The following is a 22,908-nucleotide window of genomic DNA, read 5'->3' on the forward strand; positions in this document are numbered from 1 at the left end:
CACCACAACAAGAACTATATTAAAGGGTCACAGCATTAAGAAGATTGAGAACCGGGATAGGGAGGCAAAGTTTAGAACAGACGCTGAAGGAACGCCCATTCAGAGCCTGCCCCACATGTGGCCCATACATCTACAGCCACCAAACTAGATAAGATGGATGAAGCAAAGAAGTGCAGGCTGACAGGAACCGATGTAGATCTCTCCTGAGAGACACAGCCAGAATACAGCAAATACAGAGGCGAATACCAGCAGCAAACCACTGAACTGAGAATGGGACCCCCGTTGAAGGAATCAGAGAAAGGACTGAAAGAGCTGAAGGGGCTTGAGACCCCATATGTACAACAATGCCAAGCAACCAGAGCTTCCAGGGACTAAGCCACTACCTAAAGACTATACATGGACTGACCCTGGGCTCCAACTGCATAGGCAACAATGAATAGCCTAGTAAGGGCACCAGTGGAAGGGGAAGCCCTGGGTCCTGCCAAGGCTGGACCCCCAGTGAATGGGATTCTTGGGGGAAGGCAGGTATTGGGGAGAGGATGGGGAGGGGAACACCCATACAGAAGGGGAGGAAGAGGAGTTAGGGGGATGTTGGCCTGGAAACCAGGTAAGGGAATAACATTTGAAATGTAAATAAGAAACACCCAATTTAATAAAGATGGAAAAATATAATAAATAAATAAATAGATAGATAAATAAATAAATAAATAAATAAGTGTGTATGTGACTCTGTGTCTCTGTGTGTCTGGGTGCCTATGCATCTATATATCGATGTGTGTGCTGGGAACAAACCCATAACCTTGCACACACCAGGCAAGCATATACACTACGAGTACATCTACAGCTACAGATCTGAACCTGAAACATTGTTTTCAGTGTTGGCTTTCATTGGGTTCCATTTTTATTTCCTATGACCTCAGAACAGTTGCTGCTCTTTCACAGTTCACTCCCGACTCCCCAGTCAAGTACACGTGTCATGAAGACTCGCAGCCACTCTCTGGCATGAGCTTGCTTTGCGTTGCAGGGAGGAAGATGGGTGGCATCTGGTTTAAGAACTGAAGATGTTTGGGTTTCCTGAATAAAAACTCTCTTATCAGAGAAAAGCCTCCTAAAAACAAAAGAGTTCTGTTTAACTGAGCTACAGATGGCTGGTCACTGGATTGATACATATTATCTATTAACAGAAATATAAGACGTGTGCAAAATTGATGGCAGCTACTTGTCATTTTTAGGGGAAAGGCGAAATGTCCCCTCCTAAACGACATTAGTATAGGTTTACTGGGGCTTAACTTTTTGGATATTAAAAATTGTCACTGCTGTTTGAACAAGCATAGATGTGACTGCGTGAGACCATAAAGGTTGGACTGTTCCACAGCATGAAGTGAAGAAGATGCTGAGACATTCTAAAGAAAGAAATGAGGACCTGGAATGACTGGAGACAGAAGAAGTCTGAGCATAGCTATATTAATCATTCCATGCTGGCCTTAAAAATACCACAGATCAGGTCATTTGGACAGCAATGTGCTTGCTCAGGCTTCTAGAGGCCAGAGAGTGTAAGACCCAGGCCAGCAGGGCTAGCACCCAGGTGGCGCTTCTTTCTGGCTTGTAGGCCATTTTATTCTCATCTTCTAAATTGGTTTGCTTGTTTACTGGGCATGCGCCCATGTAGAGCAAGAACGTCCTCTCTCTCTTTTCCTCTTCATATAGTTTAGGATTCCACCCTTATGGCCACACTTAATCTTAATCAACACCTAAGAGATCAGCCTATGAATACAGTCCTATTGGAGATTAAGGCTTGCACTTAAGAATTTGAGGGGGAACTAGGAGACTTGGGGTCCAGGAGGTTGTCCAAGAGTTGGTACATAAGCAAAGTATGAAGGACACCCCCCACAGGGGATGGCCAGTGATCACGAAGTTCATGATGCAAATAAGTTTAACTGTTTGCTATGAGTGTGTTCCCGGGGAAGGACGGCAGTTCTGTAGCAACAAGAACAATATTGTTGAGGGATAAGGATGTGGGAGAAGGTTAGTTATAAAATAGTCCCCTAACAAAAGGCCCTGTCAAGATCGGGGAAGAACTAAAACAATCCCTATTCTCTGATAACATCGTCTTACACATAAAAATCCTAAGGAGTACATAATAAAACTATCAGAATTAATAAGCAAGTTCTACGGTTATAAAATATAAGTTCAATATACAAAAGATTATATTTATAGATACTAGCAATGAACAATCCAAAATTGAAATTGGGAAGATATATCATCGCCAAACATCAAAGTGACTAAAATACTTAGGAAGAAATTCAACAGAAATATAGGATGTGTGCAATGAAATTACATGTGGAGTGTAAACCAAAATACATTTATGGGAATTTCAGAAACCAATTAAGAAGTTGCAATATCCAAGCAAACACAAAGCAGAGGGCAGAACGGAGGAAAAGATGCTTTCCCTTTACCCGAGTGAGCCTCATGCCCAAGCTCAAAACCCATACAATATCCCAGCTGATGATTTCTGCCCTAAGGGGAAGAAAGGGGTAGTATGAATCCAGCAGTCTGGAACTTTGGAGAACTATGAGAAACGTATTTCTGTCTGTTCCCAGTCCAAGTACTATCAGAATGAGTGTGTTTCAGATGCCTTGGGGGCTGCTGAGAAGGAAAGGGGAAGAGGAATTTTCTCTGTGGCCATCCTGGCACAGAGTGACCAGGTAAACCCATAAAAACACAGATCTTCTCCTTCAGGGGACAAGGTGATGAGAACATGTATCCCACAGCCTGACCTCTGAGAGCGCTGCTCAAAGGACGAGGGTCTGTCTTGAGTGGACAAGGATGCCAGTTGGAGGATGGAATGCCTTGAAGGTCTGGTAGCTCTTGAGGACAAAGAGTGGGGTGGCATGCTATTCTGGAACCAGAGTGCTACAAAGACACCAGGGAGAGCAAGAGAGCGCAAGCATCCCGAGAAGCAGTCGGTTTGATACGCTCGAGAAAGTATTCATACAGACCCAAAGAAGTTACACTCCTTCCATGAGGACTTAGAAGCCTCAATTATCGTAAACCAAACTTAGGCAAGGGTCTTCCCCTGGACGAATCACTCTGGAGAGGTGGTCAAGTTTTAAAAAATAAAAATGACCAAGTGTTGGCCAAGCATGTGTGAAGCCCTGGGTTTGATCCCCGGTGTGACACATGCGTAATTGGATCTTTATCCTACCATACACAAAAACCAACTCAAATGAAAGGAAAACTTAAATGTGGAGTAACACTGAAACAAGTACCTGAGAGGAGACATGAGGGAGATGTTCCCGACACTGTCTTGGCAATGATCTCTCAGACGTGACAGTAGGAGCCTGAGCAATAAAAGCAGAATCCAGCCAAGTGAGCCTGAACCAAACTCGAAAGCCTCACACAGCAAAGGAACAGGAGCTACAGAGATGCAGCCTACAGAACGGGAGAGGCGCTTCCAGGGTACCCCCTAATAAAGGGTTAATATAAACATACTGGGAACTATGTAACCTTATACATTTGTATCTTTTAATCGATGAAGTATTTTAAAAGGCGTATTTCCAAAGAAGACACATAAGTAGCCAAAATATACCTGGAAAGCTAGCAGAGGTGACTACCTACCAAGAAGCTAGAAATTAAAGCTTGATGCAGAGTAAACTATGCTTGACAAAATGATCGTTACCAGAGATTACTGATAAGCATTCACAGTCGTTACTCAAAATATGTAGAAATTGGGAGTCCTATACGCTATGGGAGGGAACTAAGGTAGCATTGCTGCTACATAATGCAATACAGAGGCTCTTCGATTTACTGGAAAATAGCGCTAGATATGATAGAGCAATTCCACCCTGAGTATTTCTCCAAAAGAGCTGAAACCAGAATCTGACTGGAGATCTCGTTTCCATGCTTGCTGTGTTGTTATTAATAATCACCAAGGGTAGAGGCAGCTTCCATTTCTATCAGTGGAAAAGCAGATACAGAAAATGTGGCAAGACTAAACAGAACCCTCGCTCGGATGTAAGAAGGGAATCCTGCCATGTGGTATAACACAGATGAGTACTAAAGACATTCTTAAGGTAATGTCAGCCTGTCCCAGCAGCACAGAGGCCACAAGGAGACACACCCATTGACAAGCAAAATAGGAAAACCAGGCCCTGAAAGGGACACAAGGAGTGATGTTCAGTCGATAATTTCTCCCATACAGGAAAAATGTTCTAGACTCTACAGGGTAATACTTGTGATAATGTCACGCTGTTTATTTAAAGTGAAGTCTTGAAAAGCCATAGCATATGAACACTTGCTGCCAGAAGATACAGACATATATCTTCCTTGTATCTGTAGGAGTTTGGCTCAATGATCCCCACAAGGATGCTTGGCTGCTCTACTCCCTTTGATAAAATGGTGCGCATTTACAGACAACTTCTACCTGTATATTTTATACCACCTCAGATTGCTATATGCTTCTTATATTGTTTTATTAGGGGAACGAGACAAAAAGGGTGTGTGTGTGTGTGTGTGTGTGTGTGTGTGTGTGTGTGTGTGTGTGTGGTGTGTTTGGGGCAGGGAATTACAGATCGTTATGAGGATTTACAGCTGCCGTGTGGGTGCTAGGAATTGAACCTGGGTCTTCTGTAAGAGCAGCCGGTGCTCTTAACTGCAGAGCTGTCTCTCCAGTTCCCACTGCTTAATATTTTAAAGCTTCTTTCCCGCTAAATACAAGCAGAGGAAGGTCGGCCTAGGGGAGAAAAACTGAGGAATGAAGCCCAGGGAATAAGTTCACTGCATTCCTAGAGAGACCCTAACAAAAGAGCTCTGTCTTTTTAATTCAAGAAAACTACAGATGGTTCCTGAGGCGTTCTCATATGTGAAGTTCTACACCAACAGGAGCAGCACCTAAGCTAAAGAACGGTTTTAGGCGGTCCTGGTTGGAAATAAAGGGAAAGAAACTTCTAAAAATGTTCTATTTTCAGATCTCTTAGTGGAAGGAGTTCAAAGGAGATCTGTGTGCAGAATCCCCTGGTTCCCCAGTTGCAAAAAATCCTTAGTCTCCTAAAGCTAGGGGATGTGCTCAGAAATAGCAGTCTGAGTGTATAACCAGAGCTAACACACACACACACACACACACACACACACACACACACACACACACACACGAAGTGCATATGGATATAGCTCTGGGCAGCCAGTGAGGTCAGAGAAGAGGGATTCCCCTGATGAAGGCAGCTGTGACCCCACCTCTGCCTTCCCACCAACCTTCAGGATCTAAGTTAGGACTTTGTGAAGCTGCAGGACACATGGCCACCAGTTCAATGCATGCAGGAGCAATCCTGCAGGACTGCACACAGATGCCATCTGCAGACCCCATCGCTGAGGTATAGCTGGAACCTCAAGCACACAGGAAGGGAAAAATTCTAATCCAGTCTAATTTATTCTAATTCCATTTTCTAGCTAATCTAGTCTTCCAGTTCTATCCATCTATCCCCTTGCTTCCAGTTCTTTTTTTCACTGAGATTCATTATCCAGTGTGTCAGTGTTTACCGTTGAGGGAACTCTAGACTTAACAGAATTTCCCTAGTGCCCCCATCAACGTTCGGGCCAAACAGTCTGGCCTCCATTTGCCCTCCCAATAAAGTAGGTCCCCACTGAGATGATCTTTGCCCACACAGGGATTGCAGGGAAATGACTGGAGAAGGAACAAACAGTGAGAGGCACTGGCAGTGGGCCTTCAAGAATATTTCCCACAAACTTTCCCCCAGATAGTAACTGATCTTGTCATTATGCCAGGGCTGTATTTACTGGTTGTCCTCACACCTCTCTGACACTTGTCATCTGCTCACTAACTGAACAGTTTCTGGGCTCAAGCTGGGAAACCAGGAACAGAAGAAAGAGACCAAACAGGAGGAAGTAAGAGCCTACAGGATGAGATTTGATGCCAAACTTGTGAGAACAGTCACAAGCTGCTAAGACTTGAGATGTTCCTCTTTCTGAAAGGAAGTGGGTACACCCTAGGGAGAAGTTAAAAGGTCGCAGGGCCAGTGCATTAAAGGGACATGACTGCAGACAACCAAAGCCACAGGACAGAAGCATCAGTTATGTAAAGCCATCAGAGAACATCCCAAGCCTTGTTCCACGGCCACCCAAGCCCAGGTGGGAGGCTTCACCCTATGTGTAGAAAAAGTAGGTTCTAGATCAAGGGCAGAAATCTAAGAATCCCCCTGTCTCTAAAAGATAGCAGAGGAAAGGAATTAATATCTACTTCTGCTTTACCAGGAGAGAGCAAAAACACTCCCATTCCCCCAAAGATTTGCCACAGTAATTTTTTATTGTAAAGTTAACTGTATATGGAGTTAACTAAAACTCAAAAGATGACTGGATACATGTGGGGGACTTTTGCTTAATCATTCGAAGTGGGAAGACTACTTCTAATCTGAATCTTTGAGGTAGGAAGATAGACCTTTAATTCCAATCTTTTGAAGTGGAAAGACCCACCTCTAGCCTGGACCACACCTTCTGTTAGAATCCTATGTAAGAACATGGAGTAAAGAAGTTGCACTCTTTGCCTGCCTGCTCTTACCCTCGTTAGGAAACCCATTTCTTCACTGGCATTAGAGCCTACTTCTTGAGAACTACAGCATATTCTGAAGAAGAACTGAAACATCCAGCCTTGTGGACTGAAAAACTATCAGATTTTTGGACTTTCTGTTCATAAGTAGCCATTTTTGGAATAGCTGAGCCACAGCCTGTAACTTATTCATTCATATATGTATATATATATACATATATATATGCATATATGTATATACATATATATGCATATATGTGTGTGTATATGTGTATGTATATGTATATGTGTGTATATGTGTATGTATATGTATATGTGTGTATATGTGTATGCTATACATATCTGTGTGCATATTCTTTCTATAAGTCCTTTTGCTCTAGAGAACCCAAGTCCTCCTCTATAAGAAGAGGCCTGCCTCACCCAGATCTCTCCCACAGGAAATGCCTGCTCACCTAGCCCTCCTCCACAGGAGAGGCCTGCCTATTTGGTTTGGCCCTTACTTTAAGGCATCTCTGGAACTGTCTCCTGTTAATGTTAAAATCTTTTGGCCCCAGTTCTGAAGTTGGATCATGCCAAGTTGAAACGTCTACTCTTTTAATAAGCTAAAAGACCTAAAGCAAATGACCTTCTCTCTAGCCTCAAAAACATCTCAGAGGAATGATCACATGCGTGCGTAGACTTGGTGCTGAAAGAATAAGAAGGAAAATTAAAAACTAAGGTCAGCTATTGGAAGTAGTACAAACTATGGCATAGGCAAGAGTGCCCAGGAAGTACAACTGAGGGGTCAGAGAACTTAGGGCTGGCAGGGAAAGGTCGAGGGTAGCTTGGTGGAGGATTACTTGCCTAGGATGGTGGTTTGAATAAGAAAGTCCTCCACAGGATCATCTATTTGAATGTTTAGTCACCAGGGAGTGGCACCATTTGAAAGGATTAGAAGAATTAGGAGGTGTGGCTTATTGGAGGAAGTGTGGCACTGAGTGGTCTCTGAGGCCTCTGTGCCCGAGCCCCTCTCTGCCTATGAATCAGGATGCAGCTCTCAGCTACTGCTCTAGTGTGATGATTGTCTCCGTGCTTCCTGCCGGGACTGATAGCACACTAAGCTTCCGAAACTGTAAGCAAGTCCCCAACTAAAATTCTTGCTTTTAAAGGAGTTGCCTTGGTCGTGATGTCTCTTCATAGCGAGAGAACGGGGACCGAGGCATCTAGCACGTGTGAGTTCGGTCTTCAACAGTGAAAGTGTCAAAATCAGCCTTTGATGAGAGAGATTGCTGAGAGTGCTAGGCACCAGGTAGAGAATCTTCCAGAAGTTTCTATGTGTATAGCTGTGTTCAATCCTTTGCCTCAATATCAGTGGATCTATTTTATGTACTTCCAGGTGTAGAAATACAGCTGCAGAAAGATGGTGTAAATGGCTGCTGTCTGTAGAGCTCTATGGTGGTTTGAATGGGAATGGTCTCCAGAGTTAGCTCCTCCCACCCCCATTGGTGGAACTGTTTTGGAAGGACTACAGATCACAAGGTATGATTTGTTGGTGGAGGTGTATCACCGGGCTTTGGCTTTGAGGTTTCAAAAGCCCATGCCATTCCAAGTAACTCTCTCCAACTTTCAGATCAGGATGCTAGCTCTTAGGTACCAACCCTGTGCCTGCTTGCCTACTGTCTTGCTCCTCGCAACGATGATCATGGATTCTAACCATCAGAAACTGTCAGCCTCACTAAACATTTCCTTTAAAAGTTGCCTTGGTCATGGTGTCTCTTCACAGCGATACAAAAGTAACTGGGACAAACACTGCGAATAAGTTTTGTTCCCACAGAAATAGCTGATAGAAATCACAATCCCAGTCACCATCTTTTATTGTTTCCTGGGACGGTACCCATTCTGCACCCATTAGCAAGTTCGCAATACATACCTGAGTGTCTATGTGTAGCCCTCATTCTTTCTTCTGTCCTGCATTTCCAAGTCTTGCTGGCCTCTTCATGTGTTAATAAGTCATATAACCTCTTGGCATGCCTCTTTTATTTTTGTGTAAGAGACTGATTTTCACCTCTTGGAGAAGTATGCTTTAGCAACAGACACCACACTCTAGGAGAAAACCATTAGAACAGCCTGAGGGATGGGCTTATCTAATGATAAGATCTCTTCTTACAAAGTGGATGGTCCCAAAAGCAGCCGGTGAAGAAATGGAAGTGTTTGGTCAAGGTAAGACTGGTCCAGGGAAGGGTGAGGAGTAGTCAGTAATTCTAAGGAGAATTAATGTTCTTAACCAAGGAATTAATCATTCTTAACCAAGGAATTATGTTCAACACATAGCCCTCCCCATGGCTCTGCACCACCCATCCTCCTGGATGAGAGGCCTCATCAACTCAACAACTCAAAGTCCAATGTCTCTTCTTATGTCCACCTCTGTGGACCAGGAAGTCTACTCAGCTGACATTTACATAATCAAGGGAGCCTACCCATGCATTCCTTGAAGAATAGGGAATGTTTCCCTAGAAGGTGATTTCTGTTCTTAACTAGACCACAGAGCAGATGCCACTAAAAGAAGAGAGATCCTGAAACTGAATGTTGCGCGCCCCTTCTGATAGAGCGCACACTCCTGCTGCTATCGCATCTTTGGAGGCTACCACACTCCACCAATCCAGCTTACAGACGGAAAATTGAAGTCCACGGCTGCCTCTGAAAATGTATGAAGTACTTAGCCTCCTCAAATTTCTCTGTCTCAGGAAGCCTTATTCCCCTTTTCCTCCTCCCTGCCCTCCCCACTCTGACCTCCAGACAGACTGAACCCAGAAGAACCATGAACTTCCCTTTGATTTCCCAACCCTGAACATGATGAAGGAAGGAATGGCACGGGGGTGGTAGGGTCTGTGGGGGAAAGCCATCGTGTTCAGACCAGTACTCTTTAAGAAGGCATCTCTGCAGATGTTCTCCAACCTTCAAGAGCATAAGTCAGATGGCATCTTTTAAATAAACTTTTATATCATTCTCATTTGTCTAGGTCAGAGGAAAACTTCCCACCCAGCAGCAGGTAGCATGAGTTCTCATATCTGAGCAGCCAGTGGGTGTATCTGCCTCAGGAGCTGGGAGCTTCACTGCGCCTCCAAGTATGACCGCTACAGATGCCTGAAAAAATGTGGTTTGTCTGACAAGCCCAAAGTTTTCCTGCACAGCAGAGGGCTTCTTCAGAAAAAGTACCCACGTGGCTAAAACTGAGGAGGCTGTAGCCACTGGCATCCCAGGTGGTGCAGTTTTTCAGCGTCAGAAGTTCTAGAAGGGGTACTGCCGTAGAACACCATCCCAGCAGCCACTGGGATGTAACCTTAGAGTGATATGGCACAGATATGCTGGCGTTTCTGAGTTGCAGAGTTCTTGATACCTCTCAAAGAATAAGCACGCCCCAAATTCAGCTGCTTGGGGAGGGGGCAAGTGCCAGTAACACCTAATTCCAACACTACTATTATTCAAGAAAAGGTACAAATGCCAGTGTAATTCAAGAACGTGGCCGCAAGATGGCAGGCTTTAACCTCTGATCTGGAAGCTCCAGCTCTCGGCTGCCTGCAGGGCTGGAGGGAGACGGAGGTGATGAGCTGGATGCGGGCAGAGGCGTCACTTCGTTTATTAATATTCCCAGATGCAGTTTGAGGAGATTTCATGTCACTTGAGGGAGCTGATTTGTTTTGGCATTCATTTTCTTTAAGAAGATAATTTCCTAATCATTTGTCAGATAAGGCACTTTTCAATTTTAGTTCCTCCCTTCACTGAGAAAAAAAGTCTGCCTGAAAGATTCAAGATAAAGAGGGTACTTATTTGGCCAGAATAAGTATCTATGTGTTCACAACATAACGATGCTGTTTTCCAGGGGTTCCGGGGGGTAAATAACTTATCTGCTGGTAAAACAAACATGGATGAACCCAAACCAGAAGGATAAAGTCATATTAACAGTGACTCTAAATGCTACTTCAAGTTCCAACTACAATTGTAATTTTCACCATCAACTCTGCTGGTTCTTTCTTCTAGTGATTTCACCACCAACTCCAAAGGAAAAATGAAATTGATACAGAAATTTGCGTCTCGAGGCGTCTGAGCTTACCATCTTTAAAAACCAGAAAACAGATAATCTACTCCAATCTGCTTAGGAAGATGATTGCATGCTTGTGTGTGTAGAGACTCTGTGGGTGTGGGAGGCAGGGACCCCCACCGAAGGGACAGACAAACTCACATTGGGGACTGTGGCTACCTAAATAGCATAATCTGAGTTCTGGACAAAACAGGGACGTAATTTGATTGCATCTGGATCAAGTAGGTTTCATAGCAATAAGAAGCAGATAGGGGAATAGAGAGAGTTAATGGGGAGCATTCTCAACTCAAATTAAGGCATAATTTCCTTAGGGTTTTCAAAATAACAATAGCTTGTTGTTAGCATGCATACCGGGAGGAGACTTGGCCCATCCTGTTCATAAAGACAAACTCCTGGGTCCACAAGAGCCAGTAATTAGATTCCACTACTCTGTGTCCCAAGCAGCCTTCTAGGTGACCATTAGCCTCTACCCTAGAGGTGGAAGTGGTGATCCAGGAACGTTGCACGGGTCAGGACTCATGAAGACAGTGGCAATTAACCTCCTTCCAAGTGTGTCTGGCTGGGAGGGGAAGCAGAGACAGGACTGTGCATGGTACATTAAAAAGCATTTATGAACAGGCAGGTCAGAGGAGCTCAGGGAAAGAGCCATGCAATGAGTGATGGTTATTAATGACCACTATTATCCTTGTCCTGACCCAAGGACTGTTCCTTCAAGATTGTTTATTTAGTATGCAGAAGTGACACCCGGCACGAGGGGCTCTGAGACTCTGCTTACCCACCGGTGATACACAGAGAGAAAAATAGCTCCATAAAGTGAAATTCTCATCCTAAAAATTAATATATATAAATGAAAATTTTAGAACCCTCGTGTCCTACCAGAAGAGAAATGGATCGATTCTCCGTGCAGTGAATCACATAATGAAGGGCATCGGGCAGGTTTAACATGAATAAGATATTGATCTCTCTTGTTACTTGATTCAACTTCATTCCTTCTGGATTGCCAGAGGCCTCTGTGACAGAGTTGGCTTTGGTCTGGAGGGCAACTGAGAGCTATACTTTCTGGTCTTTTATTTATTCATTAAAGTTTTAGGCTAACAATATTTCCACAGGGGAAAAAAGGGAGAATTCAGAGAAAGTCTTCATATGTGCCAGGTTCTTTTCAAATTAAATAAAGTAGGACAGTCAGCTTCAGGAGTGTGGGGAAAGGAGGTAGACAGCCAGGCCATTGCAGTGTGATTCATGCTGTTGGTTGAGGTTTGGTTTGTAGTTTTCATTTGTTAGACTGTCATAGTTCATTAATACAACTCTATTAATATTTTAGGTAGTACCTCCCCAAAAGAGAATCTAGGTAAAAGCAAAGTCCCCTTGTTATCAGCTCAGCTCATCTCACCTGAATTATCTGTCTTCCGTGGATGACCCTGCTAATGTACAGTACGTGTCTGAGAGTTTCTGTGGTCTTTAAATTTACACACACACACACACACACACACACACACACACACACACATACACACACACAATATACACACACAGTCACACATGTACATGCATTCGTGCACACATACATACACAGGTGCCTGTGGACACACACACACACACACACACAGAGACAGAGACAGAGACAGAGAGAGATTGTGTAAAAACAGAATGAGACCACATCAGCTTTCCCTTACTGTAACAAAACACACCTGAGGCAATCAATGTAAAAGGAGGACGGTCTCTTTGGCTCAGTTTCAGAGATCTTAGCTCATAGTCACTTGACCCTGGCACTTTGGGCCTATGGCAGACAAATATGGTGGTCAAAGCTTTATACTGTGTGGTGGCTGGGGGGGGGGGGGATAAAAAGAAGGACATGAAGGAATCCATGGCCTCAATATCCCCTTCACTGAACCATCCCAGAAAACCCAACTTCCATCCACCAGGCTCTACCATCCAAAAGTCCCACCACTTCCCAGTAGTGCAGAAGGTTGATAACGAAGCCATTAGCATGCGGGCCTTTCTCACACGTTTACAATCTAAACTATAACAAAACTGTCCACATTACAGAACTTAATATGCTTAGGAAATCATTCAGTGAAGACAAAACTCCTTCATCTTTTACTACAAAAAACAAATCACCTTTTGTTGTTCTGTTTTGTCTTGAGGGTCTCATTTTGTAGCCCTGGATGTCCAAGAACTCTCTCTGTAGAACAGGCTGGCCTGAAGTTCACAGAGATCCATCCACCTCTGCCTCCCAAGTACTTGGATTAAAGGCTTGTGCCACACTACCCAGCATGCCTCATGTTTAAAATGAGGCAAAATAGTAAAATCCATTAAGCTGACAGTGTGTGGAATAGACACCAGCAATACAGTGTGCAGAGTTAACAACGCACAGAGACAGACCAGCCGAGTGCACAGTGAACAGACACCTCTGCCCGCAGAAACAATCTGGAGAAGGGAGAGGGGAAAAGGAAAGCCTGCACGGGGTGAATGTTTATTTAAAAAAAAAAAGACTGAGTTTAAATGAAGACTCTTAAATTTGCTTTGAACTGGTGAGGTTAAGTTTATCACCATGAATAAAAAGAAAAAAAAAAAGCCTGAGTGTTACTTTATTGGAGCTCCCTTTCCCATTATACAACGTAAATGTTACTGTCTCAGAATGTCAAGGCCAGGATCTAGAGATAAAGACACTAAAAATGTTGGTTTCAAGTCACACACACAGGAGGACAGGGTGCTTTCAGACTCCCTCTCTGGCTCCTTATAGTTCAATGGCAATCCTTGGCTTTATTTGGCTTATCAATATTTGGCTTATAGAAGCATTACTTCCCTCTCTAGATCATGATTTCCCTGTGTGCATGGCTGTGTCCAGAATCTCCCTTTTCATTAATCATATTAGATGGGAGCTCACCCTAGTGCCCTCATGCTAATTCAGTTATTTCTGTAAAGACACTCTCCAAATAAGAGTGTGTTCTGAGATATAGGGTATCTTTAGCAGGAGGCGGGGAGGAGGGGGAGAGAAAATTTTAATACATAACAAGTGTGAAGTCTAAAGGGAAACACGGTTCTACTTTTGGGCATCTAAATTATCCACACTGAAATGTGTCCCTGCAATGCAATTTCACTTGCATCCACAAATAGATAAATTAGGGGCTGGGGATATGGCTCAGTCAGTAAAGTACTTGCCACACAAGCCTGACCACATGAGCTAGATTCCCAGCACCCACATAAAAGCCAGGCACTGTGAAGGTGGAGGTGGGAGGATCCTCGAGCTTGCTGGCCGCCAGACTAGCCTAATTAGCAAACTCTGGGTTCAGTAAGACTCTGTCTCAACAAAGGAAGCAGAGAGCAATTGAGGAAGACACTTGGCATGGATCTCTGGCCTCCATGTGTGTGCATGCATACATAAACACACACAGAGAGAGAAAGGAGGGCAGAAGAAGAAACAGAAAAATTAATTGCAAAGTATACACTTAAAAATCCTTAAACCAACAGAAGGAAAAGAGCCCAAAAGAAGGAACAAGAATCAGAGACCTACTTGTTCACTCACGCAGGAATCTCACAAAAACGCTAAACTGGAAGCTGTGATGTAAGTTCAGAGGACCCGGTGCAGCCCCACGCAGGCCCTGTGCGTGCTGACCTACATCTCTGTGACTTTGTGTGCCTTTCTCATGCTCATTCTCTCATTTCTTCCTTTTCTCCTTGCCCTCTGGCGCTTTCACTCTTTCTGCCTCCTCTTCTGAGGGTTTCCTGACCTCTGAAGGGGAGGGTTTAATGGAGACCTCCCATTTTCTGTTGGTCTGTCTCCTCTAACTCCAAAGTGAGAATTTTTGTCTTATCTGACTATATTTTATTTTGTTATATTTTTTAAAAAGTGAATGAATGAAAACTTTGCCACTAGGGTAAAAATTAACAACTGAATTGTCACTTACACTTGCTGGGAAAGGGGGGGAAATCAGTTTTCTCCAATAGAAGGATACTGGGTATTACCAGCCACCCCAGGACAGGCCTCAGTTTTAGGATCCCACAAGAACACCTGCTTCTCAGCCATAACATATATGTAGAGGACCTAAGTCAGACCCCTTCAGGCTCCCTGATCTCCATGAGCTCCCACTGAGTCCTGGTCAGTTAATTCTGGGGCCTGTGTTCTCATGATTCCACAGATTTGAGTATGTGTGTTTTTATTCCGTTCCAGTTTGGTCTGGACTGTTTTTCTTTTGGGGTGTGGTTGTATTTTGTTTTCTTGGTTTGGGGGCTGTTTGTTGTTGCATTGGTTTTTTTGTTTGTTTTCTAAGAAAGAACTTAAATTTGGAAAGGTAGGGAGGGGAAAGGGATCTGGAAGGATTAGGAGGGGGTGGAAAATATGATGAAAATATATTTAAATTTAAAATGGTTTTAAATAATAAAAAGAAAATATAAAAAGTAAGAAATTAAAAACGTTTAGGAACTGAATGAAAGTGGAAAAGAGCTTAAATCTTCCTCTAGAATATGGCTTTTTATTCTGCCCAGTTTCACAGAATTTACAAATCATTTCTTGAAACGCACTGTCTGATTCGCTGAGTGTTCTAATTTCATTTCTGTTGCTGTGATAAACACCCTGAACAATTTAAGGGGTTGTTTCAGCATACAGGTCACGGTCCATCACTAGGAGGTCAGGGCAGGAGCTCAAACAGAAGTTCCTGAGAGCAGGCCTACTGGCTGTACACACAGCATTGCCTCCAACCAAGGGACTCACTTCACAGCCAAAGCACAACAGGAACCATGGAACGTGCTATTTACTAGCTAGCTCACAACTGGCTTATATTCAGATAGCTTTCTTATACAGCCTGGACTCGCCTGCTTGGGGATGGTGCTGCCCACAATGGGCTGGGCCCTCCTTTTTCTATTAACAATCAAGACACTCTCCCATAAGTCAATCTGATCAAGGCAATCCCTCAACATAGGCTCTCTCTCTCCTCAAGTGACTCTAGTTTGTGTGATACTGACAGTTAAAGCCAACCAGGAGACTCAGATTAGTCTTGCCACCAGACTCTGTAAGAGAAGAGGCTACAAGGGATGCCATGTTCTGGATTCAATGCTGCAAAAACACCAGAGCCTAATACAGCCAGGGGAGCTCCTGAGGTGCCTGAGCAGATCAAGGATGCTGAGCCTGAGGGTAGGGTAGAAGGCAGGAGCTCAGGCAACAGATCTGTTTGCAATGAAGCCTTCCTGGGACTGATCACATATCAGTTTCACTTTACTATTTATGTGGGAAGAACCAAGGGTCTCTGGGTGCCAGACCCAGTTGTCGACCCAGTAACCCAGCTGCAACATGAATGGTAACTAGAACTGTGGGCAAGGTTCTTCCCACACTCAGAGGAAGACTTCTCAGAACCTGGTACTCTCTCGACTAGTCAGTGCTTGAAATGAGGTCAGCAACGCTGCAGCAGGAGGGGTTTGTTTGATTTCCACAGGACTGTAGGATCTGCCATTCTCAGAAATTCCCGTAAGACCATATCTAGCTATGGTACTGGCTACAGAGCTTTGCCTAACAGTGGCTTCTTACATGCCAGAAGTGCACAGCTAAGTGAAGGTCTGAACCATTGCAGACTGCCATAGAATAGCCTACCAGGGAAGAGCTTAAACATATCCTATGGAAAAGCAGCAGAAAGCAGAGGAAAAGCCCCAGGGGATTCTGAGTATCCCATCAACTGCTAGGTTAAATCAGATGCCGTAAAGCAAAACCACTGTCATGACAGAAAATGGGGAAGAGATACCTAAGTTCTCTCACGTCCAACCAGAATAATTTGACGGTTCTTTTTTTGTTAACTTCTCAGGGAATCCTTCAGAGGCATAAGCTCCAGTGTCATTGTCCCTCTTTCCTGTGGTGGCTCACAGGTAATACCCTTTTCTTTTTTCTTTTTTCTTTTTTTTTTTTTTTTCAGAGCTGGGACCGAACCCAGGGCTTCCTAGGCAAGCGCTCTACCACTGAGCTAAATCCCCAACCCCAGGTAATACCCTTGTCTTCAGGTCTCACTTCCTCTATTCCAACAAAGCCATGCCTCTTAATCCTTCCCAGACTGTTCCCCCAGCTGGAGACCATATATTCAACCTCATGAGCCTATGTGGGTCAGTCTCATTCAAACCACCACACCCAATGCTGAATCCACAGAAGTTTTCTTAGCAAATCCACGCCCAAACTTTAGTTCACACTTTGCTGAAACAGAAACAATTTGATTGAGCTGGGTGAGTTCTCCCAGAGATGAGGATTTCTGTGCACCCACGGTTCACTGGGGCAGTCATGCCAGGGCACACTAGAAGGGAAAGGGAAGTGAGATCTGGAAGGACTACAGCCAATAAAGGTGTGACCAGTGAGTTACCATGGCAGTAGCAGGGGTTGGCTGGGGTGGAGGTGGGGGGTGCTGGAGCTGATGCCTCCGAAGGAGTTCATGCAAAGTCAAAATGGACTGTTTACAGTTGTGGTTTACAACTCTCAGGTCACATCATTCAGGGAGGACAAAGCCCAAAAGCAGGAAATGAAGAAGCCCTGGAGGAACACAGGTTACTGGTTTGTTCTTCAGGGCTTTCTCAGCCTGCTTTATCACACCATCTAGAACCACCTGCCTGGGGGGTAGGTATGGGGCTTGCCTCTCCCATAGCAATCATCAATCAAATAGATAGATAGATAGATAGATAGATAGATAGATAGATAGATAGATAGATAGATAACCTCCCAGGGTTTCAGGAAAGCCAATTTCAAGGAGGTATTTTCACCACTGAGATTTCCTCTTCCTGAATGGTTCTAGCTTGTGTCACATTGACTTGAAGCTGCATGCCCAGAGCCATGACACTTTACCCCTCAGAGCTCAATAGGCTCTTTCCTCCTTTCTTTCCCCCCAGTCTGCATTGTGAGGTCCCCGTGAGCAGCCATGCATTTCTCTGCCAGGACTGTCTTCCAATTGATCCTGTGCTGTACTGTGAAATGCCTCACACCCACACCATCTCCACTGACACGGATGACGATCGTCTGCCTCACATTGTAACTCTTCAGTTCCCTCAGTCTAGCGTCCACTGCCCCACCTCAGCTTGAGTCCCTGACACTCTCTCCTTCCAGCTTCCCAGCAAGACCATCAGAAAAGAGCTGGGTGAAGCAGAAGAGCAAGGAACCACAGCGTGGGCCTTGTACTGCAAAAGACAGTGCTGTGTCACCCATTCAGGACAGAAAGGCAAAGGTGTTTAGAAGAGCCAGGCCCAACCTCCTTAGGAAAACTCTGGGTTTATCAAGAAACTGTGTGATGGCTAATCCTGGTTTCATGATGTCAACTTGCCTACACTCAGAATCAACTAAGATCCAAGCTGCAGGCACTTTTTTAATTATTTGGGGGGTTTTCTAGTTTGTTGTTTTGTTTTGTTTTGTTTGAGACAGGGTTTCTCTGTGTAGCCTGAACCCTGGAACTTGCTGTTGGTCTGTATGTAAACCAGGCTGGCTTCAAACTCAAGATCTGCCTGCTTCTGCCTCTGTCTCCCAAGTGCTGGGATTAAATTCATGCACCACCACTACCCGACAATCTTCTTAGTCCCATTATTTGACGTAGGAAGGATCCAGCCTAAATCTTCTAGCGGCAGTCCACATAAAAAGATGTAGAAGAAGGGAGCTTTTTGCCTGCTCACCCGCACTCCCATGGGCGTGTTCATCTACTCTGCTGTGGAACGTCCCTTTCCACGTATGTGAACTAACATCTCCAGGATCCAACACAGACTGAAGATAAGCTGCTCTCTGGGAGTCTTCTAGGACTTCATCACCAGACTGGGACTTCTTAGACACCCAGCCTCATTGACTGAACCAGACTATAGACCTTTCTGTCATGAGACAGCCACTGCTGGACTCCTCAGATCACAGACGCTAGCAAATCCCCATATGTATTTCTATTGCTTCTATTCCTTTCAAGAACCCTAACACACTATGAGAAAGATAGGCATAGAGAATAGGAATAGAGAGTGTTTTCACAATGAGACCATTAGAAACAAGTGTTTCTAAGCCCCAGACACTGGCCTATATAACTCCACCGAGGTTGATTTGTATAATTATCACGTGAGGCTATAGAGTTGTAGGAAGTTCACAGGCATGGATTTGACGAGAGGCATCCTCACACAGTAGGCTGACACTCCAGGACTGCCAACAGGCTTTCCACTGGGGCAGAGTCCCAGTGGGGACCTAAACGGGGCAGAGAATAGGGGTAAATAGAACAATTCTGGACAAGAAGGCAGAGAACCGACAGGCCCTCCTGCAGGAAACAGGGACAAATGACATTCAGAACTACAGATGTTTTTCCTCTGAGGTGAAAGTGTCAGTGTGGGTAATGATTTCAGTTCAGACGTTTAATGTCTCCCTGGCCTGGGTACTTGAACTAATTCAGTCACCTTTCTACCAGGTCAGACACTGGGGCTTGGTAGTAGGCTTCAAATACTGTTCTCTTTTTTAGTACAGCCACTGGTATTCCTATCTTACCTTTGTGGCAGTGATGAGAATCCTGGGCTGGGGACTTAGCTCATTCCTAAAAGGAAAGAAATCTTTTTCAAATTCTAAATCCCAATTCTCTGCTTCAGATAATAGACAAATAAACCAGGGCATCTCTCCGCTTCCCTTCTATCCCTTAAAATATCTCTACTTTTGCTCATTTAAAGCTTCACAAAGGTTTAATTGCTTACATAGGCCACACTTAGGAAGCAGAGAGTGAAGAATAACACCCTTTTCAAGACACCATTAAAAAGTAATTTATATTTCAAGATTTCCATTCTGTCTTCTTGGAAAGCCTGAAAGGAATTTCTTCCTTTATCTGGTTGCCAGACAACCTTTCTATCCAGGCTTCATTTCCCTCTCTTAGAAAAGAAATAAAAAAAAAATCTGGCTTTCGATACCTGCTTAAGAGAAAAAGCTGACTTCGGGTGTCCCTCAGGAAGGACCCGAAGTATAACCTCCCATCTGTAGGCTGACTGGAATCAGAAGAATTTAAGGGGCACACTCAAAAACAGCTGCTGAAACTAAAAACTGCTAATAAATGCTGAAGACTAGCAGGGGTTATGGGAAGGGCAAATAAATGGTGTGTTGTATTTAGTCTGTCTCTATTTTGAAAAAAAGATCTTGAAAAAAAATGCAATTTTTTCCCAAAAAAGTGTTTTACCTCCACATTGGGCATTTTAATTCATGAAAAAAATTGCATCTAAATGGGTGGTTTTTCTTATTAATTTCCAGACTTTAAACTGACTCTTTTGGGGTGAAGGGGTCCAGTGATATCTGGGTCTGACCTCACGATTCTCTGGAATCTAGATTTTAGCATGTGACCTCTGGACAAAGATGAGTGTTTTCACCAGTGAGCTCTCTGGGCCAGCACGGGGAAAGGTGGAGAAGCAACTGACCGATGAGACAGGGCAGCCCAAGGCGAGAGATCCCAGCTGACTTTTGGAATGGAAAAGAGAATCTGACTCTCTTTGGCTGAAGCCCTCATCCAGTTCCCAAGAGAACATTTGCTATAGGGAGCCAGTGCTTCTCCCGGAAGGGACTCGGTGTGATATTTTAGAAGCAAACAGAAATACCCTCGATGCTTAGGACCTTAAATTAGGACTCAGCCAAGTTAGCAGTGTGGTTATAGATTTTCTCCCCAGCACACTTTGCCAGTTGTAGAACTAAAGACTGTTTGTCACACAATAATCTGTGTGAAGATGAGGTATTTTTTTTCCTCTGCCAAAGAAAGTTAGCCCCACCAGAGCCCATATTTCCTGAACTTCCTGCTCTGTCTCCCCACTGGTTATGGCTGGCCAGTTGTGTCAGACTGTGACGTTGAGCTCAGACTTAGGGGATAAGACAAAATCATTACCTATGTCGGGAATAAAAGCCAGCGGCCATCTTGAAGAAATGTGTTTGCTAGCTTGTTTTGTGTTCTAGTGCCCCTTTTTACTAAAAAAAATATCCCTTTGCCAAATCACTTTTGTTTTGTCATTGTGTTCCTTTGTATAGCATACAGAGTATTCTTTACCCAGCCTCTGTGTGTTTAGGTGAGCATGTTTCTATAATCCACTGAGGACAAAGACTTGTGACACTTTGGTAGTTTCAAATAAGCAGAAAGAAATCACATCCATTTGCTTTGTAAGTTTGTAGTCTTGGTTTGTTAGGCCAGGAACGTCAAAAGCAGCTGGGCTTCCACGGAGCAGAAGAAAAGGAGCTGCCGTCCATCCAGAGCACCTCCAGCCCAGCGGGCTTCTCCCTTCTGTCACTAACCCTCCACTTCCTGACTTCTATGTAATGATTGCTTCACACGCAACTTCTGTGTTCTACGAGTCTGGCTGGGGGAAAATGCACCTCAAATGCATTTGCAAGTGGACTATTGCAGTTCAGTCTTGGCCGGGCTCCCATCTCAACAACTTTTTTAATTCCCATCCAAAACACACAAATGGAGATATTAACTGTCAGACTGGCCCAGCTAGACAGTGTCCTAACCTGGATCTTCAGGCATTAATTCAATCTTTTTCTATTATACTACATAAATCCCCTCTGCTGAAAGTACACAATGGTGTCCTGCGGCTTAGCCCACAACATTTAAAGGTTTTTCCTCAACATTTTCCCTCTCTGCTCTCTCTCTCTCTCTCTCTCTCTCTCTCTCTCTCTCTCTCTCTCTCTCTCTCTCTTGTCCTTCTTTTGGCCAAGTATATCCCTAGTCTCCCTCTTTCTACAGCTTTCTCTTTTCCTTCCTCTCCCTCTCCCTCCCCCACCCCCTTTCTCTTTCACACACACACACACACACACATACACACATACACACACACATACACACACACTCACACACATACACACACATACATACACACATACATACACACACACTCACACACGCACATACACATACATACACACACATACACACACACACATACACACACACATATAGACACACACACACACACACACACACACACACACACCCCTTGGTTCTGTGGTTACGCTCTCAGATAACCCTCGGCCTCCTGCCTAGTTGGAGTCACCACCACTGTGACAGGACACCATGCAAAGCAGCTTGGAGAGGAGGGTTTATTTGGCTCACCCTCCTTATCACTGTGCAGCAGTGTAGAAAGTCAGGACAGGAATCCACACACGGTGGCGACCTGGAGGCAGGAGCTGATGCCAGGAGTCATGGAGGGTGCTGCTCACTGGGCTGCTCCACATGGCTTGCTCAGCCTGCTTTCTTACAGAACCCAGGACCACCTTCCCAGAGACGACACCATGCACAGTGAGCTGGGCCCTCCCCTGTCAATCGCTAATTTTAAAAACATGCTCTGCGGGTTTGCCTACAGCCTAATCTTATGAAGGCATTTTCCTAATTGAGGTTCGCTCCCCTCAGATGACTTTACCTTCTTTCTGTTAAGTTGACCCAATACTAGCCCAAACTACTGACCACTTGTCAATTTGAAACAAAAACACATCACTGTTAGGTCACAACCTTTCCTTTCTTGTTCATCCCCAAGATCACCTGTTAATAAAGACATCGTGATATAAAACATTTTACAAACTCAAAAAGTCCCACAATCTTCAAAATTTTAAATACTTAAAAATTCGGTCTCTTTAAAATGCCATCTCTTTTAAAACCCAAAGTCTTTACAAATATGTCTCTCAACTGTGGGATCCTATAAAATACATTAAATAATTTCCTACTTCAAGAGGAGAGAATCATGGCATAGTCATAATCAGATCAAAGCAAAACCAAATGCCAATACTGAAACACTCAATGACCAGTGTCTGAGATCCACTCACAGTCTTCTGGGCTCCTCCGAAGGCTGTGGTGTCATTTCTCTAGCTCCCCTCTGCAGCACACATGGCTTGTCATCTAGTCTCAGGCCTGCTGGTGTTCTTAGTAGTCACCCCATGGTACTACTGTCTCCAAAACTGCTGGGGTCCCTTGCTACAACCATTGTACACTTTCACCAGGAGCCTCTCGCGTGCTCTCTTCAAGGACTCCAGCCCCGCCACACAGTGCCAGGCCTCAGCTGCATTCCATGACCACCTCATGCTTTCAAAGCCCAGTGCTACCTGGATTACTCTTACACTCCCAAGTTCAACTGCCGGCATGAGGTACAATCTGGGCTACTCTGCAACAGTTTATGTTTGCCGACCATGAGGTACCACTTCCCAGAAGACTTTTTCTCACCGATGGTCTCATCGTAATTACAGCTGGTTCTTCAGCCCTGACTGACCAGCATCCATTGTCTCAGGAAAACAAAGGTTTGACTTTAGCGGTTCCGGTCTCTTGTTCACCACAGCTGACTC

General features: G+C 44.4%; 2 long non-coding RNA genes across 2 annotated transcripts in view; one reads left to right on the forward strand and one right to left on the reverse strand.

The window, feature by feature from the left end:
• The window catches only part of LOC148005332 (uncharacterized), a 103,703-nt gene that overhangs the window by 9,257 nt on the left and 71,538 nt on the right, over positions 1–22,908 (reverse strand). The gene's annotated exons all lie outside the window — the stretch shown is intronic.
• LOC120103557 (uncharacterized) lies at positions 13,940–19,707 on the forward strand. The gene is made up of 3 exons (XR_015623490.1): positions 13,940–14,202; positions 16,430–16,490; positions 17,493–19,707. It is a non-coding gene; the product is annotated as an uncharacterized LOC120103557 (long non-coding RNA).

The sequence above is a fragment of the Rattus norvegicus genome, chromosome 6 (genome assembly GCF_021556685.1).
Source record: "Rattus norvegicus strain SHRSP/BbbUtx chromosome 6, alternate assembly SHRSP_T2T, whole genome shotgun sequence".
NCBI lineage: Eukaryota > Metazoa > Chordata > Mammalia > Rodentia > Muridae > Rattus > Rattus norvegicus.